General features: G+C 36.4%; 1 protein-coding gene across 2 annotated transcripts in view; it reads left to right on the forward strand.

Moving 5' to 3' along the window:
• Positions 1-21,682, forward strand: part of LOC145686117 (U4/U6.U5 tri-snRNP-associated protein 1) — a 132,652-nt gene that overhangs the window by 4,489 nt on the left and 106,481 nt on the right. Inside the window, exon 2 of one of the 2 annotated variants that reach the window (XM_081759088.1) lies at positions 8,390-8,456. The exons of the other annotated variant lie outside the window; for it this stretch is intronic. The gene's annotated coding sequence lies outside the window, so the exon portion shown is untranslated. The remainder of the gene's footprint in view (positions 1-8,389; positions 8,457-21,682) is intronic. 2 annotated transcript variants of the gene reach the window in all.

Below are 21,682 nucleotides of genomic sequence, written 5' to 3' on the forward strand. Positions count from 1 at the left end.
CCCAGCCAAACAAAGGAGGTTCACAAAGTCTTTGAATGGTTTCTTATGCTTAGCTACGTAGTACGCAACATTAAACAAGTTCGTAAGATGAGAAAATTTCGTGGTACGTTTTCTTACGCATTTTACCATTGGACATTCTTTAGCTCTTACAGTGGAAACATTTTCACGGTGCACGTTACTTTGATCATGTATAGCAAATGTCTCTCTTTTGAAAGGTGCGAAGAAGCCTTTGCTCTATTTTTGATCAATGTTACTGGCAGATGCTTGTATACAAAATTTACAAGATGTAACATTAGTTGCATCGTCGTATAACAACAACTCCAACTGACTTATCCAGTCTGTAATAAATTTTCTTTTATTCCCAACTGGCGAAACATCATTGTCATATTTCCTCTTTGCAGAGCAGCAAAGCGAGTTAAGCAATACACGGTTGCACTTATATTCAACATATAAGTCACTAATAACACTTTTCACTTACTGAGGCACGAGGTTATCTTTGTCACACACATCTTTATCCTCAGTCTTCCCGCCAGATCTAGTAGTTTTAGCAAAAAAGGACTTGATATTAGTCTGTCTCTTTTGCATGATTAGAACGGATTATTCACAGGAAACTAAACAAATTCACATAAGTCACACACAGGATTTTATCTTGGAAGCACTAAGATTAATATTACATTCTTTGTAGGTTCACGTTGCAAGCAGACTGGCACCAGGAGATTATCACGTTGACACAATGACAAAAAATGGCATGCTTCTCCAGTCCTTGCACGAATTACTATTTCGATTAGGGTTTGTTTAATTGGTTCTTTATTATTTGCATAGAGGCACTGTTGTTGTTGAATTTCACGGCTAGGACCAGGTGAAAGTAATTTCTCCCTACATCTTCATTTATTTATTGACTGATTGATTAGCTAAAAAGAGAAAGCAGTTAAGTGACCCGTGATAACTGTATCTCATGCAAATATTTATTTTTAAATTTTTTTTATGTATTTACTTATTTTGTTATTTATTTATTTATCATTGACATTGTGATGTGATTGGTTGATCTATTCTAAGCACTGGGCTGTCCCCCCATTGTTCTAGCTTCAAACAGCGGAGGGAACGATTTCTCGCGTTGGCACGCTAGAAGGCAAACCATTTCGATTGAGGGTGGGAAAGAAGAGGCGAATTACAACGTTGTGAATACTTTACTTTGTATGCCCTATGTAAAGATTTCACATTTCGTGTTTTGTTTCACTTATTACAATTATTTTCATGAGAAACAGAAACTGCGCAGCTGTGAGAGTTAAGGCAGAAACCATTCCTACTGAACACTGATCACCAGCTCTAAATTTCTTGTCGCCAATGGCGAACTGGTGACGGAAATCTTGCGCCCTGTCACATATTCACTATACAAGTTAGGTTTTCTCGGTTCACTTTCCACTTATCTTAGTACTTCGGTTTTTATAGCTCCCCTGTCTACAGCTCTGTACATTTGCAGCCATGTGCAGAATATAAATGATAGTTACTTTCCAAGATCCAACCATGCGGTAATCTTCACCAAGTTACCTCCGCTTGGCAAATAGTTCCATATTTATAACCACTTATAAAAGAAAATGCACGGAACTTTCGCTCTTCTTACATGTTACCAAACACACAAACGAGCAAATTATCCATTTCTTCCCGGTAAATTTTCAGAATTTTGCTAGAAACGGACAACTAACTTTGGAATTTAACTAAAAAAAAAATTAATGTCTATACGATAAAGGAACTTATAAACAATAGAACGGGAACTCTTTGAATGCAAAAGGAAGTGTAAATTAAACGAATAAAATGGTGTGAGCCATAAATAATAATAGACTGTAGTATTTAAATAAACAATCAACGAGATATGGAAGTAATAATGCGGTGATTATGCAAAAGAAGAGGTACCAGTTGCAGCTGATCGATTAGTAAATCAGTATAATCTGAAAACTTAGCATTACAATTCATTCATACGCCATTAAAGTTACCCACGACAAGAAGCAAAAGTCAGCGATCTGTTGATCAAAGTTAGCGACGACTTGTGACGTATCGCTCTTGAATGAATGTGCAAATCTATTGTATGATGTGTTACTTAATACAACACTTATCAGTGCCATTTCTATGACGCTAGGGTACAGTTCGTGGCATTGAAAATGGTACAAAAAGTGCAAATTACTAAAAAACCCTTGCGCCATGTACTTATGCATTCAGAAACACACGTCTCGATCAACTACTACTCCTGGTATTCAGTCCAACACGTTCTCCTCTCCTTGTCTAAAACAGTCTGTATTACATAATATACCCTTTCCATTCAGACGGAAGAAAAACAAGAACCATGTTTACAAGCTTTATAGCTCTAAAACTCTCTCTTTCATTCCTTTGTTCTGAAATGTCTTTTTAGAGCCTGAATAAAAAAAAAGTCACAAAATATTTCCATAGCTTCATAAACGCCGTTATTTGCATTCTTTCTCTTCTTCAAAGACTGCATAGGCTATCATATCAAGCTAGAAAATATTCGTTGTGAAGCCTACGGCAATAGGTTTTGTGTTTCCCAAAGTCTGTAATGCGGGCTCTAAAAACTATCGGCAGAAATGAGTGTTATTCAGTAATTAAGTTCATTTCTTTTCAGTAATTGCAAGCAAATGTTCCAGAAGAGTCATTGGGCAGAACAGGAAGGTATAATTCCCCCCTCCCTTGAGTGTGATGAACACATATTATTTGATCAAATGTATAGTAAAACATGAAAAAGGTATAAAAAGTGAAACTCTTATGTCGGCGGAGAATCTCCTCCCCAAACAAAATATAAAATTACGCTGCTTTTAGCAACAAACTTATTGACTTACGATAGCACATTGCTAGAGCGCTTACATGTGGTTTCAAGAGTCGAAGGTTTGATCGCAAGGCATGTACGTGCATAGTAGACGACATTGAGAGAGATAGAGATTCAAATATGAAGACAGATAGGGATGATTTACATATGCACGTTTAGAATTAAAGAAAAAATGATCAGACAGGATCCATATTATGACGAATTTTGTGATGATGTGAAACAGAAGGAAAGTTTCGGGACTGTGAGGATTATATCAGGCAGTTGTCGAATTAAGGACTCTTTTTAGAGCATCAGATGATTGCGAAGGGAAAGAAAGATCTTAAGATATGGGGAATTAAGAATTTAAAAAATCTGCAGCTTCCGAGACGGGTTTCGAACCACAAATCTCTTAGCTATCGAACCATGGCTTTATCCTTCAGCCACGGAGAACTACGCAGTCATTCATATACATTTCCTTTAGCTACTTTGGGAAACTAATAGAATGAAGTATTTCAAAAGTTGACTCGGTGGGTGCGCCGTTGACATTGAACGTACACCCCTTGTAGGTAAGATGCAGAGTGCATAATCAATTTCCCTTGTTTAGGAACACTTTAAGGCAATAAAATTTTTACTACTTTGTTAATTACGTTATATTTGATAGAACCCTCTGATAAAGTAGTGCTAAATACTCAGACATAGATCACCCTTTGCGAAGTTCTAGTGGAAAATGAAACAAATTGTCGTCAACATGTTAGACTTTTCAAAAGAAAAACAGCAGTGGAAATGCACATAAGAGTGTCACTTGGGTGCGAACCTATAACTTTAAAAAACAACACGTTTATGTCATTATGTGTTAGATGAATGGTTAGTGTAAGGGACTTCTACGTGGATGGTCCTAGGTTCTAATCCCGACCGTTTTTTTTAGCTACGCTCATACTATGCATTCCAGAAGTTCAATTGTGAATTAAATGTAGTCGCAGCTAGTTTAAGCCGTAATTATTTTCAAATATAAGATTTATTATTACATACTTTTCTTTAACTTGTGATGTTTCAACTTTGATATTAAATATTACAACCTTAATTTAACTCATTTCCCTACGTCATATCGTGATGAAGTTTTGCACAACGACGACAGTCGGAAGATAATACAATATTCCATTGTTACTGTAATATACAGGGTGGCCCAAAAGTAGGTATACACCCCTGCATATATCAAGTATAACATTCTGGCTTATAGGTTTATTTGCTTCAGCTGTTCTGAGCTTAAGACATAAGTAAAAAGCCATTAAGAACGAATAATAAAAAAACTAGATCTACCTGATGGATAACAATAAGAAATGATATAAAAAGTAATGAGTTGATCAGTACGGGACTGTATACCTACTTTTGGGCCACCCTGTACTTATATATCTAGAAATTTTTGACTCAGAAAAAACGAACAGTTGACCGTACGATGCAGCATGGACTACTGAAGGAATTTCAAATGAATTTAGTACATACATATAAATTACTATGTGAAAAATATATAGGGGGGGGGGGGAGGATAACGAACTGAAACTATTCCTAGGAGGAGAAGGGGTAACATGTAAAAGTAATAGAATACCGTACTAAAGATATTATAAAATAACAGACAAATTCTGACCAAAGCATATATTAACTAATAAATAATAGCGTTACAGTTTCGGCAAATTAACTTTGCCTTCATCAGACACATCAGATGTATAAGCTCAATGAATGTACAAGCTTATACATTCATTAAATAATAAATGTATAACATAGAATAAAATATGAATAGAAAATATGTGTAATTATATCTAAGAAGTAGAAAATAATTTAAAAATAAAGTTGAAGGACAAGTTTTTTTAACAAATCATACTTGAAAGGAAATATATAATTTTCGAACCATTTCCCATTTATGCATGGGAAATGGCTTAAAGAAAATCGCTCACTGGAGTGCCACTATTCATATCTTGTCATATCTTGGAACCCGAAGACTATGAATTCGACACCTCTTCCTAGGAATGGTTTCAGTCTCACCCACAATACTATATTTTTCAGATGGTAGTTTATACGTACACTAAATTCGTTTGAAATTCCTCTACGAGTCCATCGATTTAGGCCTACGTTTGAATATTTGGCACTACTTTATAAGGCAGTTCTATCAGGCTTGTTGTTCGCAAAAGATAGTTGCCAGGCTCCGGAGATCCATAGCAGATTGCAGACGGCATACAGAGAGAACGCAATTTACAGTACCAATGTTAAAAGAAGTTCTGAAAGGGGGAAACCTTGATAGCCGATAAACATCGTAGTAGCATATCTACAACCACAGTGACGGCTGAAAACCGAGAAAGGGTGAGTACGCGATTAGAAAGAACTGTTGTGTGACCATACAATAGTTATGGTAAGTAATTGAAGACACAATACAATGGAAACAGTTCATGAATTGGTGTATACAAAAATGCATGTAAAGTAGATGCCTTGTCAAGGCATGTAACTCCTGAACAATTTGAGCAGAGAATGGACATGCGAAAAATCTACTGAAATGTTTGGAGAGGAACGGGAACTCGTTTTTCGGGAATGTAGTTGTAGGGAAGAAATCTGAGTCGTCTTCTGTAGTCCAAAGTTCAAACATACGCCAATGAGACGGCATCGAAATACAGAAAGGTGAAAATCACGCAATTTGCACCGAAGGTAATGGTGACTATGTTCTGGGGGAGAGAGTATCATCTGCGTGGATCTCTTTGAACATAGTGAAACAATGAACTGTACTCGGTATAGGCAGTCCTTAAAAATGGAGGAAGCTATTCGACGAAAAATAAACCAATTTTACTGAACAGTATTGTTCTACTCCACGGTAACGCTCCGTGGAACGTAACAGGCCTTGCCAAAGTAGGGTGTTCAGTAATTCCCGAGACCCCTTTACAGTCCAGATTTTGCCTCATTTGAGTCACATTTTGTTTGTCTTTTTCAAAAACAAGCATCGTAGACAGCATTTCCAGATCATGAAAGAGATTAAAATTGCTGTGAATGCATGGATCAAAAAACTACCTCCGAAATTTTCCTAGAGCACATTTCAGCATTGGGTTGTGCTGTAGCATCAAAAACAAAGGACAGTATTTTTTTAACATTAACAGGTACCAAACATGATATTTTTTTCACACAAACTTTCCAGTTCTTTCTACTTCACATAATACTTGTACTGCAGAGGAGTCATTGCTTTCTCGATGACCTTTGCATAAGTGTTATCTCAATAAAGAATTTATTTTCATGTAAATTTTGTAATAAATTCAGACGTATGGTTGTTTAAAATAGGCGTACGAATTCTACTAGAAGTGTTACCCAAATTATTTTGTAAGTATTGAAAGGAGATAATAATATTAAATACTGTTCCCGTATAGCTTGTGAAGTTCTCTGCCTAGGCAGTGCGCGTTCATTTAGGTGATGCATTTAAACTAGTCAGTACATTGACTTCCAGTGATATTTCCAGTTTTCGTGACAAATGTTCCAGATTTTGCTTGTCTTTAAGATGCCAGGTTAACGTTATAGACTAGCCATAAACAGTCAAATTACAACTAATAGTTGCAACAAATGTGCAGAACTTTTTGTGTTGGATAAGATATCAAACTGTATAGCCAAGATTTAGATAATTAATCAGCACAAACAATAAGTTTATCTTCCTCTAATACCTAACAATAGCTTTTTTGTCTATTCTTGTATATTTGCTTTTTACTGAGAATAATCATTAGTATTTGTTAAACTGTATACCAATGTATGTGCGAATATCTTGCCCGAAGGCAGGTTCTATTCCATCGAGACCGTTAAGTCAACAGAGCATCCAGCTCTCGCCAGGTGGACTTTGTGGTGGACAAACCCATGTGCGTGGATTTTCTAGTTTCCTCCCACTTTCTTCATTTCGCTATTTTATTCATTATCATCATATATTAATTAACTCGAACAGAGAAGATTTTGTGTCCGGAGAGTTAAAGATTCCTCCAATCTATTTTAATGCTCACTGACATCTTTAGTAATGACTTCTGGGACATATGGATAGGTTCTTGCCGTCCTGTGGAACTCTTCTGAGCAGAAAAAGTAAATGAAATCCTCACTTCTCAGACTGTGTTGGATTTGGCTTCTTGAAAAAATACGTTAAAAAGTTGTTAAAATGTTTTCACTATATTTTTAAAGGTTCCTGTTTGTATAAACGTTGGTGGAAATTATATTCTGCTTGGATTTATCTGTTTAAATTCATTATTTTATTTTCAATAGGGCGACGAGCGAATTAACATCATCAAGGAAATACGGGAGTAACGGTGAAAGGATAAATTAAGAATTACAATCAGGATACCAAGTTTGCAAGTAGGAAGTAATAGTGGGTACATTGCCCATTTATATTCACTTGCACATCTCAGTGCGCGACCCCTAAATGGCGCAGTTTCCCTGTGCATGGTCCTGGATTTGATCCTGCTGGTATACTTACTTAAGATAAAAAATCCCACTAGTTACACTCAACCCTATATTCTTGAGTTGTGAAGAGAATGAAGAGCATTAACATTTAGGAAACGAGCTAGCTAATATCTGCAAAATTCTATTAAGAAACTATTAGTTGTTAAGATCTTTTGTATAGTGAAGGAAGTTGAGTATCTTCCAATTGTGACGTTATAAACTACGCATGAATAGGTCTGGCAACAGCTGTTAGTAGTTAATAGCATTGTACAGAGACTGTTGGCTCACTTTCTAAATTTTTTAAGGTCTCCACTCTCGGTTATTCATCAGAATTTAGAAAGTATGGCTGAGTGTAGTGAAGACCTGTAAATTCCATTCATACATCCCTCCGATACAAGGTTCTGACATGAACAGTCAAGAAGCCAGATACTTAACAAGAATAAAGTATTTGTGATATTATGGCTGATATACCCTATGCTTATTTAACCAGCTGATTTTTTTTTATTTTAAAGTTTGTTTTTGATACATTCAAAACTGTTATGTATTTTTGTTCAGGTATTTCATAGTTCTACTCTCCTAATTTTTAAAACTCATAACAATTCTCAATCCTTGAGATCTGCATAATGGAAAGGTTACTTGTTTAAAATTTACAGCTCGAAAATCGCTGTTTTGCAGCAAAAGATTCATTCGTGTTAATGTGATCTTGTAGTTGTGTATTTTTGAGTAGATACATTTTTACTTACGATATTTTATATTTGAATGTGAGTGCATGTATGAATGTGTGGTTGAGTACATTGGTTCACACATGTGTGCGATATCATTTATATTATGTACCTACTGCTCTTATGGTGCAGAGATTTGCGACTAAACTCTGTTTGGGCTGTAGAATCTGTGTTCATTTTGTGCATATTTATGTACCAGTCTCCCAAGCTATTCAACATACATGGCTCAACTTGCGTAGAATTTTGAAATTTTGCACCATCTTATGCTTCGTAATGACATGCTTAAATGAAATATTATTTTCCCGTGTTAAAAATTTCTGGGGCTGTAGAAGCATCAAACTTCAGCCATGTATGTTGATTAGCTGTTTAAATGAAAGCCTGTAATTTTGCCTGCCTTCTTATCCATTTTCAGATTTTTACATACCAAGAGTGAGTCTGCAAGGCCTCCTATAGGAAAGCCTGTGTAAGACGGTGTGAAGGTATAGTATAAACTAGGCTAGTTTTTAGAATAAATCGCATGTTTTTGTTTCTATCGGCAAGGATTATTTTCAGCCATCACTTTAAATACTTTTTTGTGAATTGATTGGAATTGAAATTTTGCGTATTCCACATATGCCTGATTAAGAAGTGTATAAAACAACTTTTTGACAGGTGGGAAGTGATTGGTTTCTAAAATCGAAATATCGCTTATTATCTCTTGTTGGCTTAAAGTATAATATATGAGATCAGTAGAGTACAACTATGGTTCCTGAGTTAGCAGGAAGTTCTTAAATCAAAATATTGGCAACTATGATGCTTTTCTGCAAAGAACTGTGAGCTGAAACTGTGGGAATGTATGGTTTTATAAATGGGATGCGAGGAACATGACATATTAGTAACAATTGAATTTTCTGTGAGAGAAATTAAGGTGCGTTGCAAAATGATACGACCACCAGAGTTATTCAACGTAACTCAAAACCCAAGAGAAAATGACAACGAAAAAAAAAAAAAAAAAGGAGAACTCAGGTGTTTGTTCGGATAACGAGCAGCCAGGAAAGCAACAAACCAAAAGGTGGATATCAGCTGTTGCAAAATGATACGATCACTATGTGATAGAGGGCGATACTGTAGGTTGGTGAAGGTTATTGGCGCTCGAAGCGTTTCCAAGCAGGAAACTATATTTCATGTGATTGAAGAACACACAGTATTGTGTTTGGAACGCGCTCGTAGTGTGTATGACGGAAGATTAGGAAAATGGGTGGAAGGAGTGCTCTCTCTGAGTATGAAAAGGGCCAAATTACGGCTTATAAAGCTGAAGGAATGTCTTCCAGAGCTATAGGTAAGAAAATTGGGCGCACCGCGTGTGTGGTGAATAATTATTTGAAACTTGGAGCAAAGTATGGTGTAAAGAAGTCGACCGGAAGACCACGGAAACTAACACCGAGACAAATAAGAAATGTAGTGCGTAAGCTTAGTGGTGGCAATACAAGTCTAGGCAACCTGTCCGGTGATCCTACCATAAACGTCCACAAATCAAACTTGTGCTGCGCTGTGCAGCAGTGCAATGTGTTGCAATACAAGAAAAAGAAAGTTCAACCTCGACTCACCGCCGATCACAAGCGCAAGAGACTGCAATGGGCGAAAGAGCATGTGCACTGGAAAGAAGAATGGAAGCGGGTAATCTTTAGTGATGAAAAGAAATTTAATTTAGATGGGCATATTATTGGCATGATTTGAGGAAAGAAGAAAATATATTTTCCAAACGGCAGCAAGGTGGCAAGTCTATAATGGTCTGGGGTGGGTTTTGGTGCTTATGGAAAAAACAATCTCGCCTTCCTTTCTTGCCGCAAAAAAGGCCACTGATTATCAAAATGTGCTCGAAAATAATCTGCTTCCCTTCGCTGCTGTAATTGGTGAACCTTTGTGGGTCTTTCAACAAGATAATGCCCCTATACATGTGGCCAATTTCACAAAAGAATGGTTTGATTACAAAAACGTGCGCGTAATGGATTGACCTGCAATCTCCTCGGAGGTCGACAATACGATAGTATCGAGTCTTTGAAAGATGCTATTATTGCTGCATGGGATGCACTTGACATTTCCACATTACAGAACCTAGTGAATACCATATTTGACCGCGTGTTTCAACTAGCAGTGAACAAGGGTTCATACATAGGGTATTAAGTGCAGTGGTCGTATCATTTTGCAACAGTACATTTCTCTGTATACCCATCGTTTCCTGTATTTCTACACCCTGTGCCATACAATATATGTACTACTTGCTTGATTTCCTGTGATTTATTGTCAGTGTTGCACCAACTATCCAATCTAGTGCACATCCCTCATTTTGCAACGCACCTTACATGAAAACCGTACTGAAGGAAAAGCAATAAACACCATACTTCCATATTTAAACACAACTAATTGCTACTGGAAGAACAGCATTATGTTTGTTGCCAAGTTTTCTAGGAAAGAGAAAACAAGAGGCGTTGGCGAACTCAAGTCCGCCCGCAATTGGACACAGATAAATTTCAATAAATCTTCGCGTAGTAATATTATGTAGTAATCGTTACATAGTATAATAACGTTTTCATTTATATGTGGTAACATGTACAATAGCAGCCATAAATGGTTTAGAAAGTGTAGTTTTTAATTAATGTGATTTTAGTATTGGTTTTTCAAAGAGTAAGTTTTTCAACTGTGTATATTCAATAATGTGAGAAAACTTATTTAATTACTGAATGAGAAAGTAAGTTGTATCTATTCAATTATGTTTGAACATTAAACAGTTCAAGTTACATTGTACTAAATCAGAGCTAGTAGATGCTATGAATGCACGCTGCGTGTGGCAAAAATAATTTGCTTTCCTATTGTCATGGAGAAGTGTAAAATGTGATTGAGTAATAGAGAAAAAACATGTAGTCTTTTTTGGAAGGGGGGAGGGAGGTTCTTCTGTTTCATATTGATTCAAGTTTCAAAGATTTGAAAGTGTATAAACTAACAGCACTGAAAATAACGTTCGGATTTGCCTTTTTAATAAATGACGTATAGCTTCGAACTGTGTACAGATCCAATAAACTTACGTATAATTATTAATTGATTATAGTTTTCATTTCGATAGTTTGAAACTGATTTATATCCGAGAGCGTTTAGAATTATCTTGGCTTTATCGTAAACATAGAACTAAATTACCACTTTACCATTGTAAATAAAATAATCTACTACTTCAATGAAATAAAAAATACTTTCGAAAGTATCAGTAGCTGTTTAGAGCATTCATTGCCTCATAAAATGTATTTAAAAATATTTTCTTGGCGATTAAAGAATAGCGTTTTATCATTCTCATCGTGAAAGTGTATGTATTTAGAAATTTACAAACCGGCTGGCATAGCAAATGAATGTGAGGTTCTAAGCAGACAAGCATACGATGTTTCAGTGGTACGTACAGATCCCAGATGAGATATGTTTACCCGTATTTCATAATTCATACTTCAATTACTTAGCTTCTTTATGCTGTAGAGCGTAACCATTACTTTCAAGTGTGCAGGGACTGTGGCTCAGTGGTAGAGCCCACCTCTGGTGCGTGGGGCGGCTGGTTCGATCTTCGGCCAAGTTATTTATGGTGGACAACATCGTGTTCGTGGATTTTCTCGGGGTACTTCCGTATCTTCCCACACTTCATTCCACTAGTTCTTCTGTCATCAATCACTTGCCTTAATCATCGTCGGTCTTTCTTAGCGTAAAGGGCATAATTGTGGGACGTAAAACTGAACGATTTTATTTCATTTTTTATAAATTTCATTTCATTACTTTCAAGAAAACCTTCGTAAAATAAAATTCAGTTTAAAGGATATATATGAAGCTGTTAAAAAAGTCCAGGGGTGCCAAAATTGAGTGTCTTCAACTTCAAATGCAGTCTTCGTTTTTTCTTACTATTGGCGACAAGGTTCATTTCATTTTATTTTAAAAAGGAAGATTCTATTGTTGTCAACAGAAATTCTCACCTACTTAATAGGAAACAGTAACTGTCAGTTGCATTGTTGCCTTAGAATGTATAGTAAATAGCCCTAAATAATAATTAAGCTTAGACAGTGAAACCTCTGAATAACGAACATGGTTATTTATCCGTGAATAACATGTGTCCTTTACAGGAATATTAAATGAATTCAGTTTACTCACAGCTCATGCAGTAATTGTTTACGGTATACAGCCAATAAATATAGCCTAATATTGAAGTACTGTATTCGTTGTTTGTATTATTGGGGGTTATTTTCAAACAGGGTAAGAGAAGAAATATTTTCTCATTGAAATGTTATCGTAAAAGAACGATCCTTTAACTTTGAAGTTACATGGAAAGATATAAGCTCCAAGACAAAGAAGAGTGAATTCGTTAAGGAAGAGAAGTTTGCTGGGTCAGAAAAATCTATCTGTATTATGGAGATGTGCGTTAAGGGGAATATTTGTCACTTATGAGATATTTTTCATTCAGTTGTAGAACTCAGTGGCTTTAAGAACCTTAGACTGTTCTTTTTCGTCACTAAAAGTGGCTTATTATTCACATTTGGGCTCAGTATAAAGAATCGGCTACATCGGTAATGAATATATCAGCCAAGAATAGGGTTATAGTAGAACTCGAGATCATTGTTTTTTCGAAGTTATGAAAAAACATCTATTTATATTATTCTTTGCTTCAAGTTAGAATTTTCGCGCCATGGCTTACTGGTCAGACATTCTTTACACGAAGTCAATTCATCATATGGTGTGAGCTTACTTTATCCAGAGGCGAGTGCAGTATTTCAGTCAGTCTTACTATGCAGAACTATAAGTACGTTAGGTTCATTTTTTTTTTTTAAGTTATGGAATTTGATATCTTGTTTTCTGTGATTGTCTTGTAAATTTATTTAGACATCTTTCTTCCATAATCATTGTCCAGACCTAATCGGACCCTTGATTAAATTAACGATATAAGTGAGATAGTAATATAATTGGAAATAGTGAAATAATAACAGTGAAAAAGAAAGAAAGAAAAAAAAATGTTTTGAAGCTTGTCATTAGACATACATGTATGAAGGAATGAGTATAAAAATTCCTATAAGTTTGTGGTTTCATTTTTCTGATTTTTTTTTTTTGTTTGTTTGTTTGTTTGTAAGTAATGATTGTATGTTCATTCGGTGTTAGCTTTCATTATTACATAATAGCAAGAATCAAAAACAGTGACGTCCCTTTCGCTTTCATTGTAGCAACAATCCAAGCAGACCTTTTATATTGTTTTCTCAATTCTAGTCCTCTGTCAATTAAATAGGTATAATGCGTTAGTAAACTACTTAACTGAAGAGTGAGAGGGGGATTTAAGATAATATTTGCACTTTGAAATATTCTGAGGAGCTCTTCATTCGTGGTAAGTTTTCATCTATCATAATGTCTTTACCGCTTAAATTCAGAAGGTGGTAACATTTTAAATGTCACGTGTATTAGCCTGTTAGTGTCACGAAGTCTTTTACAAGTTTTATACAGAAGAAAATACATAAGTTTTGACTCGTAATTCAACGCATATTACGTGAGTTTTGTTAAAATATATAAGCGTAGCAACACTGTAATCTTAGAACAACTTCTGAGCTATATTGACCGGCTGTGTCTTGTTTTGTTACCTTTTGATAACTTAATGGAACTTATTGCTTATGTGCGATTCTATAATGCAAACTGTTTAACCATTTTTTTAAGTAGTTTTTGTTTAGTATTTTTTTTAACCAATAAGAAAAAGAAAAAAGTCAGTGAAATTTGCATTTAGATCGCAGCATTTTTGTCATTGAAATACCAATTCGTTCATACCAACAGAATAGAAAGAGTTTGGACTGTGGTGGTCTATCATTAGAGCGCTCATTTCTGGTGCATGGGGTCCCTGGTTCGATCCTACGTCATACCAAATTGGCTTTGTGGTGGACAAACAGTATTTGTTTTGTTACGTGAGATTTTCCTTTTTTCCCTCCCATTTTCTTCATTCTATCATTTCATTCATTATCATCTCTATCTGCCTTAGGTTTTAAAACATGAATTTGGACGTTAAACTTAAATAAATAAAATAAAATACGGCCTGATATCTGAATTACTAGAACATCCACATTATAAATTGATTTTATGATAGAGCTTTTTTCTGTTGCGCGCTTGTTTTCTCAGATTATGTTTCCCTTTTTGTTAATAGTTTGGAAGATATTCAAACTCTTCTTATTTTAAGAATCAGTTGTCTGGAAACATATCTCAGGGATTCGTGTCGAAAATTTTGATGGTCGTGGATAGTTTTTGAATATTTCCAGTATATGTATAAGTCGTTTCCACTATTTGACTAACAGTTACTCATTTTTCTCACAATACTTCTACTACTATTTCAGTTCACTATTTCTTCAGCACAGAACATTTTTCAATTATTGTTTATTCATTTGGATCCTGTTCTATTTTATAGATTGATCAACTGTAGTACTTTTTCATTTTTTTTTTTAAAAAAGAACAAGATATCACTTTTTTAAATGGTACATTTTAAATTTGCGTCACAATTCCCATGCTTAGGCGGCTCACTAAAATATCAGGTCATTACTTTTGCATCAGCACAATATAAATGACATTGAAGGTCTTGTCTCATGTAAATGACAGTACTTCCTCACATATTACATGACTAGCATTTGCGATTAGTATGCAGTACGCTCTGTTACTCATAAGACTTGGTAGTTCTCTTTAACAAAAATCGAGCTTTTGACATATTTGTTAATATGTTATACAGATACAATTAACATGAATTCAGTATTATTTGTTATCGAAATATTTTCATTTTTTGTTTGGTAATTATCTTTCAGGTACAGTAGAAGTGAAAGGTATAACAAACTGAATATCGAGATTTTCTGGATATCGAGATTGAAACAATGGGAGTTGATTCTTTATAACGATTTGCGTCTGTATAATTCTCATAAGTAGAAGGGGACAAAGTTCGTATTATTTTAATGTGAAATTTATTCTTGATTTCTTTTTTTTAAATCATTTTTGATGTATTTTAATTTTGTAATATACTAATGTTGGCGACAGGAAATAGTCCCGTTTTCCCTTCAGTTCTGATTTTGGCTCACACTGTCATCCTGTTCTTCTGCGCTTTTATTTTTATCTTCAGCTCTGTAATAGCAATCCAATGGGCCTACTGGTGCTTTCTCAACCTGGCAGCATTTCTCGACGCACGTTCAACCACACAATTTCATGTCACCGACGTGATACAAATACGATTACAAAACGAATTGTTTAAGTAAAAGCAATGCTGTAACACTAAAATGACTACAAAGAAACTTAAATCCGTAATACGTATTAAAAATAAACAAAAGTATTTAGTCCTGTTCGTAAGTCCCAGCTTTTAGATTTCGTAATATAAGAAAGAGAAGGATTAATTCTTGTAAAATCCTTTAATAAGTTAGGACAAGTGTTGTCCTGTAACTGGTATTTACGTGTTTAACAACAAAAAGAATTCTGTCTAAAGCACCAGGTAGAAATTAACTTTTGCCTACAGTTTCGGAACATTTCATCCTTGGCGCACTAAAAGAAAACTTGCTGCCACATGAGTCACATGACATGAATTTTCCTTGTTAGTTATCCTGCGGAGAGATTGAGATGGAATAGAATGAGATGAAAATATGTTTCCCAATTTCTCGTGAATTTATGGATCGTGACATGAATATGGTATAATTCAAAAGCCTGTTTCATTCTGAAGAACGTAAAATACGAACCGTAAATCTAAAGTAATTAAGGTAATCGAGGTAACCCATTCGATTTTAAAAGGGTTAAAATAAGTAGAACGTGACATTCAAAATGAATGAATTCAACTAGTAACGAAACTTCATTCAAGGAAAATGAAGGGGCGGAACAAGAGCAAAAGCAATATGAAACATTCGTGTGTTGGTGTTTGATTATTTTCCAAAAAAGTTCAAATTAATTAGAAGTGAAACACGACACGAATAATCGTTAAAAATAAAATAAAATAAACTCCCTTGCATTCTCAAAACTTATCTGAAATTCAAACAAATGTTACCGTGACAATTTCACATGATTTACATGAACCTTTAGTCAGGTTTAATTTAGCAATATTTCTTGCTATGTGGAAGTCAGGCGCTTCTTGTATCAGGTACTACAACTTGGTATAACATTATGCTGAATCCCCTGCAAAAAACAGTATTAATTGATGTTTCACATGCCTACCTTCCTATTTGAAAACCTGGATCCAAGATAGCTGCCATTCACCACGCATGCATCAATCGGTAGCTCCTTTACCCAAGTCCGCCCTCCGCTAGTCAGATTTGCTTTAATCATGTTTGTTTCCAAAATTATGCACTGTACTATGACTTAATGGATCACCCTGTATATTGAAATATATATGAAAATCATCTTATTCACATCAAAAAAAAGAATTTTAATAATAAAAAAAAACAATATACTCTAAATATACTTTGTATATAGATGGATATATATTTTGGACATAGAAGTTCAGATAATCTGCAATTGGACAATGAAGATGAAAGGATATACAACAGAAAGTAGTTTGTAGTAGTCTGTTGTTTCGGAAACTCTGGCTCAGATAAACTGTGGGTAACCAAGGGATTACGAGCGCAAATTTAAATTAAGTTAGTTTCTTATTCTCGAATTTTGTAACCAAAGACGTACCATTGTGTGATACTGAAGTACATAATCCTTTCAAGTGTTTCCGGGGAGTTGTGTTTGGTGTCAACGAAGTATGGTAATGATTTTTCTACGTACAATATGTTACCGTTAAGATAAACTCATGATTCAAACGTAATAAAATAATATTTGGTCTAGGAATTAATTCGTGCGGTTGGTACGCACACATTGAAGCTGTAGTACAAACACAAAATACATAAATACCTTAAGAAAAATATTGTCCATCGCTAGCCACCACTTTCGCCCATCTGTCAGGCAATGTACGGATTCCGTGGCGAAAGAAGTCCTCATCCTTGGAAGCGATCCAGTCAGAGACCCATGTTTCGATATCTTCTGAAGAAGTAAACCGCTGTCCAATCAAATCGTTGTTCATGCAATCGAACAAGTAGTAGTCCGAAGGAGCAACGCCTGGTGAATACGGCAAGTGGGGTAAAACTTCCCATCCGACATTTTCTAAATAGGTTTTGACCGGTTTTGCGACATGTGGGCGAGCGTTATCATGTTGAACAATAAGTTTATCATGTCTGTTCTCCCATTCTGGTCGTGTTCTGGCCAGAGCTTGCTTCAAACGCATTAATTGTCGTCGATAACGTTCTCCATTCATAGTTTCACCCGGTTGCAGCAGCTCATAGTACACCACACCTTTCATATCCCACCATATGCACAGCATAACCTTTGCACAGTGAATATCTCGTTTTGGTTGTGATGGACCTGGTTCACCTGGTTTCACCCAGGCCTTTTTTCGTTTAGGGTTCTCGTAATGGATCCACTTCTCATCACCCGTAATAATTCGATGCAGAAACCCCTTTCTGCTCTGTCGTTGAAGCAGCAATTCGCAAATTGTTTTTCGTCTTTCAGCGTCTCTGTCTTTCAATTCATGTGGAACCCAATGTGACATCTTTTGAATCATTCCCATGGCTTTCAAGCGTTTGGAGACTGTTGTTTGATCAACGTCTAATGCTGCTGCAAGTTGTTCCTGCGTTTGACACGAATCCTGCTCGAGCAATGCTGTCAATTCTTCGTCTTGAATTTTTTTTGGCTGTCCAGCTCGCTCTTGGTCTGCCAAGCCGAAATCACCACTTCTAAACCGTGCAAACCACTTCTGACACGTTCGCTCAGCTAGAGCATGGTCACCATACACTTCCACCAAAATACGATGACTTTCAGTCGCACTTTTCTGCATGTTAAAGTAATGCAGCAGGACACCCCGCAAAAACACTTTATCAGGCACAAATTGCGCCATGTTCACTTAACTACAAACTGGTGTTGTTGACGCTTTAATCCACTGCCCTATACTACGAACGATACGCGATGACAGGGGTTTGCAACACATGTGTGGATACACGGAACTGTGGGACGCTCCGTTCGTTGCGCCATCTCTTGTCCATCCGCACGAATTAATTCCTAGACCAAATAGTAATAAAAAGACACGTATTGAGGAGGACGAAAGGAGTTGTCGAAATGTATATAAATAAGTTAATAATACGATGCTTAAGTGAGTTCAATATTAATATTTTATTGTTAAGTATGCATCCTCAGTTCATTAAGTAATTGCGCGATATTGTAATTGTACCAAGTCCTCAATGGTATGAAAATCATGACTCCTGCTGTATATTTACATGGCAACTGAGCGAACCTCGTTCTGTGGTCAGTAATGAAATTTAGAAATTTAGGTTTTGATCCTTGCTTTGATAGAATTCTGTAACATAACCTGATCGATCGTCGTACTCCAAAGGAAAGCATGAACAATGAAAAGATTCCCTTTAAGTGATAATTTTTATATACTCTTCATTGCCGATTATTTTTGGAGCGACATGATAAAGAATATAAATAAATTCGAAGATAACTTTAAATTTGTAAACATTTTTCACCAAAAGGTGTAATAATTAAGCTACCAAAGTAGATTTGTTGCACCGCCAATATTTATCATTCCATGTGAAACTGACTAATGGCGGACAAATTGGAAACTGGTGTCAAAACTAATTAATTCTTTAAAAAAGAACAAACAATTCTTTTACTTTTATTGTTTTATAAAATAATGAATTTAAGCAAGCATGAGCCCAGTGTCAGACTTCCATTATATATATAGGTACAAAATATGTAAGGAGGAAAAGAATAACCTCATTTTTTTAAAACAATTTCTAACAAAGAATGTAGAAAGACTAAATTGTTTTTCTGTTTGCAGAATCACATTTAACGTATCTTCTTAACTCAAAATCTGGTGAACTACACGAAAGGATTTTATTTTATATTTAATCCAGTTCTTTTGCTTGCGAATGTTACGCGTACTCTTTCCTCGCCAACTTAGCTCATTCTGATTGGGGATGGGATGACCAGTAATATAATTTTTCTCTTCTCTATCGTGGCCAAAATGCGTTGAATTTTCACTACTTAATGAACTAATAGGGTCCATATCGACTATTAATAATGTTTGTACTCACCGATGAACGGGTGAACGTGAATTTATCAGTTCAATTTTTGTTCTGCATTCTATAAGTATTCAGTGTTCGAAACTAATTTTTCGCTGTTTCGTTACATATAATTCGTGTACAATGCTATATGTATATTGATAATTATATTTTCTAATCATATTTTGTTTATTGATAAAGTATTTACTACAATGAACAGGCATAATACAATATTTTTCGCACTATGTACTTATACGGATATAGTAAATTTTATATAGTTTCAGTGAAAATATATTCCATTTCATTGCTCATATCACTACACTATTCAGTAATCCATAAAACACTTGGGATGAAGTGCAGTGTTACACTTACTGCAGATAAATTTTGCTCTTTCAGAACAACTTTCGGTACCTCATCTGGCATGGGTACCTCATCTGGCATCAACTTTCGGTATCAAAACACATCCCTCGTTGTGTCACTTTCGCGTATATTATCAGATAATACTGTTCGACAAAATTCAACTTAATTTTTTTTTTTGTTTCTTTGTTCATGAAAGCAGATGTCCTTTATAGTTTTCGAGCTGCTGGAAACGATCTGAATTTAATTTTGGTCCTGCACCCTCAGATTTTGAAATAATGTCAGTTATATTAGATTTTGGTTAAAATTTTAAGGAAATCACAGAACTGCAGGTTTGAAGCCTCTGTGATCCTTTCCTAACTATCCCAGAATAACAAATAATACCTCGTTGGAAAGGTAAATTTTCGTAAAATTACGTAAATCCTCGTAAAATTTAGGACCCATCGCGCTCAATTTGTAGAAGAAAAATATTTTAAAAACGGAAAAAATGTTTCCACCCCTGACAGTCATGCTACGCAAACATAAGCTCAGTTACTCATACCCTATACATTCATGTGTACTATATTAAAAAAATCAGAGATAGCTCAAACACAAAGGGAATAAAAGAGTGTGGAAGTGATTTTTTAAAAAAAACGGCAAATTTTAATATTTGGAGAAATTAAGAAAAGTTTGCAATACTTATACTTGCGATACTCATACATAAGCTCAGCAATACACATCCAATACATTCATTATATTAAAGGGTTCATAGAGATTGCTGTTTACTAGGTGAGAAAATGTTGGTTAACTCGAGTAAACAAAGACATATATGTATAATACGAATATTCACATTGCAATATACAGATGGTGATCAGATAAATGGAAACACCTGTAGTTGGCAACACGTCAGATGTATGGGTTGGCAGTGGTGTCGTGGCGCCTGCAGCGCCGGACCGCTGCTGGTGGTGTGTTAGGTCGGTCTCCATACTACGTCAGGCGCAGTGGAACAGCAGTGTCCAGTGGCTGCAGCAGACGGAGGTAGTGTAAAATGGGAGGCCTCTCAGATTTTCAAAGAGGGCAAATTGTTGGTGCGCGGTTATGTGAAGTGAGTGTGACGGCAGTGGCTACTGTGTTAGGTGTGTCGCGTGGGACAGTGTCGAAGGTGATGATGGCCTACACAACACACGGGAAAACCACATCGGGGAAGCGGAACAGTGGGCAGAAGAAAATCATGAGTGACAGGTCACGCCGGGTATTAAAGCGTATTGTCACGCAGAACCGTCGTGCCACTGCGGAGCAAGTGACGGAGGAACTCAATCAGCACCTCCTCCTCCACCCTGTTTCGACAATCACAGTCCACCGCGAATTACATGACATGAACTTACGGGGTCGTGTTGCACGGGCCAAACCGCTCATCAGGGACCATAACGCTTTCGCACGCCGCAAATGGTGCCACGACCATGCAACTTGGACCGTTGAGGACTGGAAACGTGTGATATGGTCGGATGAGTCATCCTTCACCCTATTCCCAACCACGGGCCGTGTTTATGTGTGGAGAACGCCCAAAGAAGCTTATGATCTGCAGTGTCTCCGCCCAACTATGAAACATGGCGGCGGCTCGATGATGCTGTGGGCCGCCATATCATGGTTTTCATTGGGTCCTGTGGTCACACTTAGCGGACGAATCACTGCCAACGATTATGTCGCAATTTTAGGAGACCACTTGCATCCTATGGTCCGGATGTTGTTCCCGAACAATGACACCATCTTCCAGGATGATAATGCACCCATTCACACAGCTGGCGTTGTTGCAGCGTGGTTTGAGGAACATCGGGATGAAGTTCAACACCTCCCCTGGCCCGCCCAATCCCCAGATCTCAACATAATTGAACATCTGTGGTCCGTCTTGGAAACACAACTCCGGGGACGATTTCCACCTCCATCCTCTCTCACAGAACTGGCCGATGCCCTGCATGAGGAATGGTGTAAAATTCCACTTGCTATCATTCACGACCTCTATGGCTCCATCCCACGTCGCATCAAGGCTGTTCTGAATTCGAAAGGTGGCCCGACACTATTAGTCTGGTAAGTTGCAATTTCGTTCAGGTGTTTCCATTTTTCTGATCACCATCTGTAGAAGTATGTATGTGACCAAAGACCTCTGCATATGATTCACCTAGTTCATTGTTTCGCGTTTGACCTTCTTCCTGTGGGTGTCTTCGGTGTCCCTAACTAATCCCCAACAATAGTCCGTAAGCATGCTCGGTTTCCATCCACTT

Source organism: Thermobia domestica, chromosome 5, assembly GCF_964235325.1.
Source record: "Thermobia domestica chromosome 5, izTheDome1.hap1.1, whole genome shotgun sequence".
In the NCBI taxonomy this organism is placed as follows: domain Eukaryota; kingdom Metazoa; phylum Arthropoda; class Insecta; order Zygentoma; family Lepismatidae; genus Thermobia; species Thermobia domestica.